Source organism: Schistocerca cancellata, chromosome 2, assembly GCF_023864275.1.
Source record: "Schistocerca cancellata isolate TAMUIC-IGC-003103 chromosome 2, iqSchCanc2.1, whole genome shotgun sequence".
Classification (NCBI taxonomy): domain Eukaryota; kingdom Metazoa; phylum Arthropoda; class Insecta; order Orthoptera; family Acrididae; genus Schistocerca; species Schistocerca cancellata.
In genome coordinates this window covers 977,244,323-977,251,388 of record NC_064627.1, presented here as the reverse complement: position 1 = coordinate 977,251,388, position 7,066 = coordinate 977,244,323, and the positions used below count along the sequence as shown (strand labels likewise).

The following is a 7,066-nucleotide window of genomic DNA, read 5'->3' as shown; positions in this document are numbered from 1 at the left end:
TGCTACGTCGTAGCAACTGTAACTGAAGGCTATGCTAACTATCGTCTCGGCAAATGAGAGCGTAATTCTCAGTGAACCATGGCTAGCAACGTCGGCTGTACAACTGGGGCGAGTGGTAGTACGTCTCTCGAGACCTGCCGTGTGGTGGCGCTCGGTCTGCAATTACTGACAGTGGCGACACGCGGGTCCGTCGTATACTAGCGGACCGCGGCCGATTTAAAAGCTACCACCTAGCAAGTGTGGTGTGTGGCGGTGACACCACAGTTAGCTGCCTGTAAATTCTTTCGTCCCGCGGCCTAGTAACAGGAAGTCAGCGCCTAGGAAGGGCACCTTGGCCACACGCCTCTCTCATGTGGGTACGAGGTAACGCCGCCCCAGGCGTCGCTTAGCAGGCGTCGCTCTGGAAAATTCCACGCCGCCCGCACGGTTTTCTCGGTCCTGACCAATCAGGTCAGAGGAAGCTCGTGGTGCGCCGAATATACCCGGCCGCCCGTCGTCGGACCCGCTCTCTTGTATTCTTGCTCACCCGCGAGTCGGATGCGCGCCCTGTAGCATTGAACATCTCCCGCTTCTCCCAGTGCTGCGGCTCTGTGGCCATAGTTTTGGCAGACAACAACTTTCGGTAGCTTCGCGAACAATGTTTCGCCAAACTCTAAGCTCTGGTTCACCCTCACCTCCCTAGGTCTATGTAGCCCCTTTCAACATGCTTTAGCCAATAAATGGCCTTTCTCTAAAAATAATCCTAATCATTTCATAAGGCTCACCGCCTGCCCATACTCGCCATCCTGTACAATAGGTCTTCAGATATGAGTGAATAATAGCTTGGGGAAAACATGTTAAGTGGTTTTTCATATCACTGAAATTAGATCAGTAGACTGGTTACTTCTTGTAGGCCAGGGAGTAAAATATATTTATGTATCCACAACCTCAGATGGGTATCCTTTGTCTAACTGACAGGCTTCAACCTGCAATGGGAACAAACTCCCTTCACCCTAGAACTACTACAAGAGAGAGGGGGCGTGGCCTTGGGAGGCAATGACCTTTGTTCCAGAACCACAGATACCTGTAGGGGAAACAAACATCTTTTGTCTCAGTGGGGAAAACCCAGAAATCTGACAACAATGCAAGCCAGACTAACACCCCTGGTCAGCCCTCTTGAATTCCAGCATGACATTGTGCCATCTTGGATGTTTGAATTTCCCACCAATTTATACTCAGGACAACAGCCCTGCTTCCACAGTGATATCATAGGAGTGGGGAACCCCTGTAATGCAATTGGGCTATTTGAAATTTCCCAACATTTTATACATAGGGCAACTGCATGGCGGAGGGGGTGGGAGGAGTGGGAAATTTGGCAGTAATACAATTTGCACTCGAACTCTCTCTGTGTAGCTGTTGATATCTTCAAGTAACTGTGACAATGTATATGTTGATAATTGGAGATACTTGAAGCTGCGAATGTTCCCCTCAATAAAATAAACTACTGGCCATTAAAATTGCTACACCAAGAAGAAATGCAGATGATAAACGGGTATTCCTTGGACAAATATATTATACTAGAACTGACATGTGATTACACTTACACGCAATTTGGGTGCATAGATCCTGAGAAATCAGGACCCAGAACAACCACCTCTGGCCGTAATAATGGCCTTGAAACGCCTGGGAATTGAGTCAAACAGAGGTTGGATGGCGTGTACAGGTACAGCTGCCCATGCAGCTTCAACACGATACCACAGTTCATCAAGAGTAGTGACTGGCGTATTGTGACGAGCCAATTGCTCGGCCACCATTGACCAGACGTTTTCAGTTGGTGAGAGATCTGGAGAATGTGCTGGCCAGTGCAGCAGTCGAACATTTTCTGTATCCAGAAAAGCCCATACAGGACCTGCAACATGCGGTCGTGCATTATCCTGCTGAAATGTAGGGCTTCCCAGGAATAGAATGAAGGGTAGAACCACGGGTCGGAGCACATCTGAAATGTAACGTCTACTGTTCAAAGTGCCGTCAATGCCAACAAGAGGTGGCCGAGACGCGTAACCAATGGCACCCCATACCATCGCGCCGGGTGATACGGCTGCAAACGTCCCCATCTGTTGACTCAGGGATCGAGACGTGGCTGCACGATCCGTTACAGCCATGCGGATGAGATGCCTGTCATATCGACTGCTAGTGATACGAGGCCGTTGGCATCCAGCACGGCGTTCCGTATTACCCTCTTGAACCCACCGATTCCATATTCTGCTAACAGTCACTGGATCTCGACCAACGCGAGCACCAATGTCGCGATATGATAAAGCGCAATCGTGATAGGCTACAGTCCGACGTTTATCAAAGTCGGAAACGTGATGGTACGCATTTCTCCTCCTTACACGAGGCATCACAACAACGTTTCATCAGGCAACGCTGGTCAACTGCTGTTGTGTATGAGAAATGGGTTGGAAACTTTCCTCATGTCAGCACGTTGTAGGTGTCGCCACCGGCGGCAACCTTTTGTGAATGATCTGAAAAGCTAATCATTTGCATATCACAGCTTCTTCTTCCTGTCGGTTAAATTTCGCGTCTGTAGCACGTCATCTTCGTGGTGTAGGAATTTTAATGGCCAGTAGTGTAGAAACCAATGACAAAGTCTTCTAAATCCTGCACCACCCATTAACAGAGCAGGGACACTGTTTATACACTTCTCTCAGCGAGCGTGGATATGAAATTGGCCAGTAATGATTATTGCGAAGTTTGATTTACTCATGGTTTGTAAGCAATGCCTCATCCAAAACAAAGTCTCGCATAGAAATGCACCACTTTGCTGTTTCCGTAGCAGCCATGCAGAGAAATGTAACTGAGTTTGAAGGTCATTGACATGAACCTGTCCTTTTCTCACGTTGTATACTACAGACCATGTATGGGGGGGGGGGGAGGGGGGGGGGCAATAGGCAGATTCAACGTTCCTACATTTTCGTTGCCCCATTGCACACTGTTGACGAAGGACGAGCAGGTGGTTCAGCTTCCCAGATATATGTGTAAGACATTTTAAGTAATAGAACTCAGTGCGTTATCCTCGACAGGGAGTGTTCCTCAGAGACAAGGTATCGTCAGGAGTGCCCCGGAGAATGGTGACAGGTCTGCTCTTGTTGTCTATGTACATAAATGATCTGACGGACAGAGTGGGCATCAATGTACGTCTGTTTGCTGATGACATTGTGGAGTACAGGAAGGGGTCGTTGTTGAGTGACTGTAAAGATTATACAAGATGACTTGGACAGAATTTCTAGTTGGTGTGGTGGATGGCAGCTTGCTGTAAATGCAGAAAAATAAAAGTTAATGCGGACGAGTACGTAAAATAATCCTGTAACGTTCGACTACAGAATTAGTAGGGCGCTGCTTGTCAGTCACGTCGATTAAATATCTAGGCGTAAGTCTGGAACCGCGAGATCGCTGCGGTCGCAGGTTCGAATCCTGCCTCGGGCATGGATGTGTGTGATGTCCTTAGGTTAGTTGGGTTTAAGTAGTTCTAAGTTCTAGGGGACCCGTGTTGGGTCCCCTTTTTTGGGACATCCACATGAAGCCTCTTCTGGATAGCCTGCAACAGAGCGAAGAGGTGATAGCCTACGCTGACGACCTCCTCCTGCTGGTCGGCGGCCGAAGTCGCGAGGACATAGAACCAAAAATAGAGAGAGCACTAAATAAACTACAACTATGGTGCCGTAACACCAAAATGACTATCTCACCAACCAAGTCGACTTACCTACTACTTAAAGGACAGTTAATGAGAAACCCGACTGTGAGAATTGACGGTACGCCCGTTCTTCGGAGACGAGAAACGCGCTACCTGGGAATCATCATCGATGAGAGGTGGAACTTTGCAAAGCACATAGAAACCGTAACCCAGAAAGCCCTACAATTATTAAATAACCTGATTTCCATAGGACACAAGAGATTCCACCTCCCGCCTCATTTAATCAAGCTCTATCACAACAGTATACTGACGTCAATAGTGGGTTACGGCTCAGGAGTCTGGGCTCACAACATGATATTAAGGTCCGTGGGAGCTTATAGAACATCTCCAGGTGGAGCCCTGCTGATCATAATGGGGCTCCGCCCCTTAGATATAAAGATTAGGGAACAGGCCGCATGGTACTGGGCCAGAAAGGATATTAACACCAAGGTAGAGGAAATTATGGGGGCACCAGTCAGGGAAAAAGGGGAGATAAGGGAAAGAGGGACAGATCTATGGCAGGAGATATGGGAGTCGGACGAAACTGGTAGAAGAACCTTTCAGTTCCTACCAGATGTCAAGGAAAGATTAAAAATGAAGTATTTTGAGCCAACTAGGGGATTGTTCCACTTTCTCACCGGTCATGGCCCATATCCGACTTATCTAAGTCGGTTTGGGAAAAGGGCGACGCCTGCGTGCGACTGTGGCGCACCGGAGGGTACTCCTGACCATGTGGTTCACGAGTGCCCCCTTTTCGATGATGTAGCCGGGACATTGAGACGACAACTACCAAATACAAATACATATGACCTTTTAAGACTAGAGAAGACCTTTCAAAGACTAAACATGCTAGCAAACGAGGTATCACAAAAAGTATTAAAAACTTTTCTGAGAGACCTTCAAGCCTAGTTAAATAGAAATCACCGATTGCGACCACTGCCCCAATCCCATACCGCCTGTTCGTGGATAGGACGACTTTACAGGTGGAATCCGCCACGGCCAGGACCAGGGGGACTGGGGTGATCCCGAATAGTGACAACGCACCAATTATGACGTAGAATAGGAAGTAGATTTAGGCAATTAGAATAGGATAGTAAATTAGGAACCTGCAGCGATAAACTATCCCTTGCCTGCCCTGTGCCAGGGGCACGCTCATAGGGATTAGCTCTATGAGCAAGGCATCTAAGTAGGTTTATACAATTAACACTGGCACAACTGTAACGCTGCAGGCAGTTAGTACTAACCTTATGTAGTAACTAGAAATCATGCTAACTAGTAAATTAAGAAGTAGTCTGCCTAGTAATAATCGTAAAACTGTCTGTAGTTAAGTAAAATGTAGAAGCTGCTGTTGTATAAAAACTAGAAATATAGGACCCACTAATCAATAAGGTGGTGGGTCAATCTTGTATAATTATTATGTTATGAAATAAAGAATTTAAAAAAATAATAAGTTCTAGGGGACTGATGAGCTCAGAAGTTAAGTCCCATAGTGCTCAGAGCCATTTGAACCATATCTAGGCGTAATGTTGCAGAGCTATTTGAAGTGGGATGAGCACGTCAGGTTGGTAGTAGGGAAGGTGAATAGTCGACTTCGTTTTATTGGGAGAATTTGGGGGAAGTGTAGCTCATGCATAAGGGAGACCGCGTATAGGACGCTAGTGTGATCCATTCTTGAGTACGGCTAGAGTGTTTGGGATCCCCACCAGTTCGGATTAAAGGCAGACATCGAAGCAATTCAGAGGAGCGCGGTTAGATTTTTTAGCGGTAGGTTCAATCGGCAATAAAGTATTAACGAGATATTTCGTGGACTCAAATGGAAATCCCTGGAGCGCAGACGACACTCTTTTCGCAAGGCAGTATTGTGGAAATTTAGAGAAACGGCATATGCGGCCGACTGCAGAACGATTCTTCTGCCGCCAACGTACATTTCGTGTAACGGTCACAGAGGTGAGAGAAATTGTGACTCGTACGGAGGCTTTTAGAAAGTCATTTTTCCCTCGCTCTGTTTGCGAGTGGAACAAGAAAGAAAATGACTAGGAGTGATACGTGGTAGCCTCCGCTGTGCACCGTACGGTGTCTTGAGGAGTGTCTGTGTAGGTGTAGAAGAGAAGTGTAGAAAGGATGAAATGCGCTTGAATTTAGTATTTGCGGAATACTACTCTACGTGATCCCACCCGTACATTCATGCTACCATGTACAAAAGCGAGGATTTGTGTTACATTTAACACACTGTGAACAAACACGTTAGATATAATGGTGGTCGATCCGAACTCTTATTACAAATTTTAATTGTTACAGTAAATGTAAATGCAGTCGTCAAAGAACGCTTTAGAACATAAGATTTTGGAAATGTTTAAACAGTATAGGCAACGGCCTTGCCGCAGTGGAAACACCGGTTCCCATCAGATCACCGAAGTTAAGCGCTGTCGGGCGTGGATGGCACTTGGATGGGTGACCATCTGGGCCTCCATGCGCTGTTGCCATTTTTCGGGGTGCACTCAGCCCCGTGATGCCAATTGCGGAGCTACTCGACCGAACAGTAGCGGCTTCGGTCAAAGAAAATCATCATAACGACTGGGAGAGCGGTGTGCTGACCACACGCCCCTCCTATCCGCGTCCTCATCTGAGGATGACACGGCGGTCGGATGGTTCCGATGGGCCACTTATGGCCTGAAGACGGAGTGCTTAAAGAGTATACACGTTAGGGTAACACTAGACTTGGTCAATCAGTTGGTGAAATGATGTTTTTTGTGATGTAGGCCAAGAGCATACATACGACCAAGTAAAAATTATGCAGAATGTTTCATAGAATTTTATATATTTGTATAATGAACAATAGATAACCTTCTGATTAATTGACGTAACTGCTTGTCTTGCATATTAATGGCTAAATGAAGCACATGTAATTTATTGGTTCAAATGGCTCTGAGCAGTATGGGACTTCTGAGATCATCAGTCCCCTAGAACTTAGAACTACTTAAACCTAACTAACCTAAGGACATCACACACATTCATAACCGAGGCAGGATTCGAACCTGCGACCGTAGCAGTCGCGCGGTTGCAGAACCGCTCAGCCACACCGGCCGGCGTAATTTATTGAACGATCACTTTGAAAAGATTAGGATACTTTAATATTTCTTGCCTCAACCTATGTCTTAGGGATGGATGAATGACAGAGAGCGTGGGCCTTGTGTCTAAAAGAAGATGGGAACTGCCATTTTTGAACGTAAAAATTTTTGTAATGTTAGATAATTACTTTTGATATTTTATATTCCAATTGTCACGTCTCGGAAAAATATCCCAAACATAAAGGGTAGACAGATTATAATAAACATGTAATAAGTATATTTATGG

The 7,066-nt window shown here is 46.3% G+C and overlaps 1 pseudogene; it reads left to right on the top strand.

Annotated features, from left to right (window-relative positions):
* Positions 1 to 6,077: 6,077 nt before the first annotated feature.
* On the top strand, positions 6,078 to 6,195 carry LOC126164010 (5S ribosomal RNA; annotated as a pseudogene).
* The last annotated feature ends 871 nt before the right edge of the window (positions 6,196 to 7,066 follow it).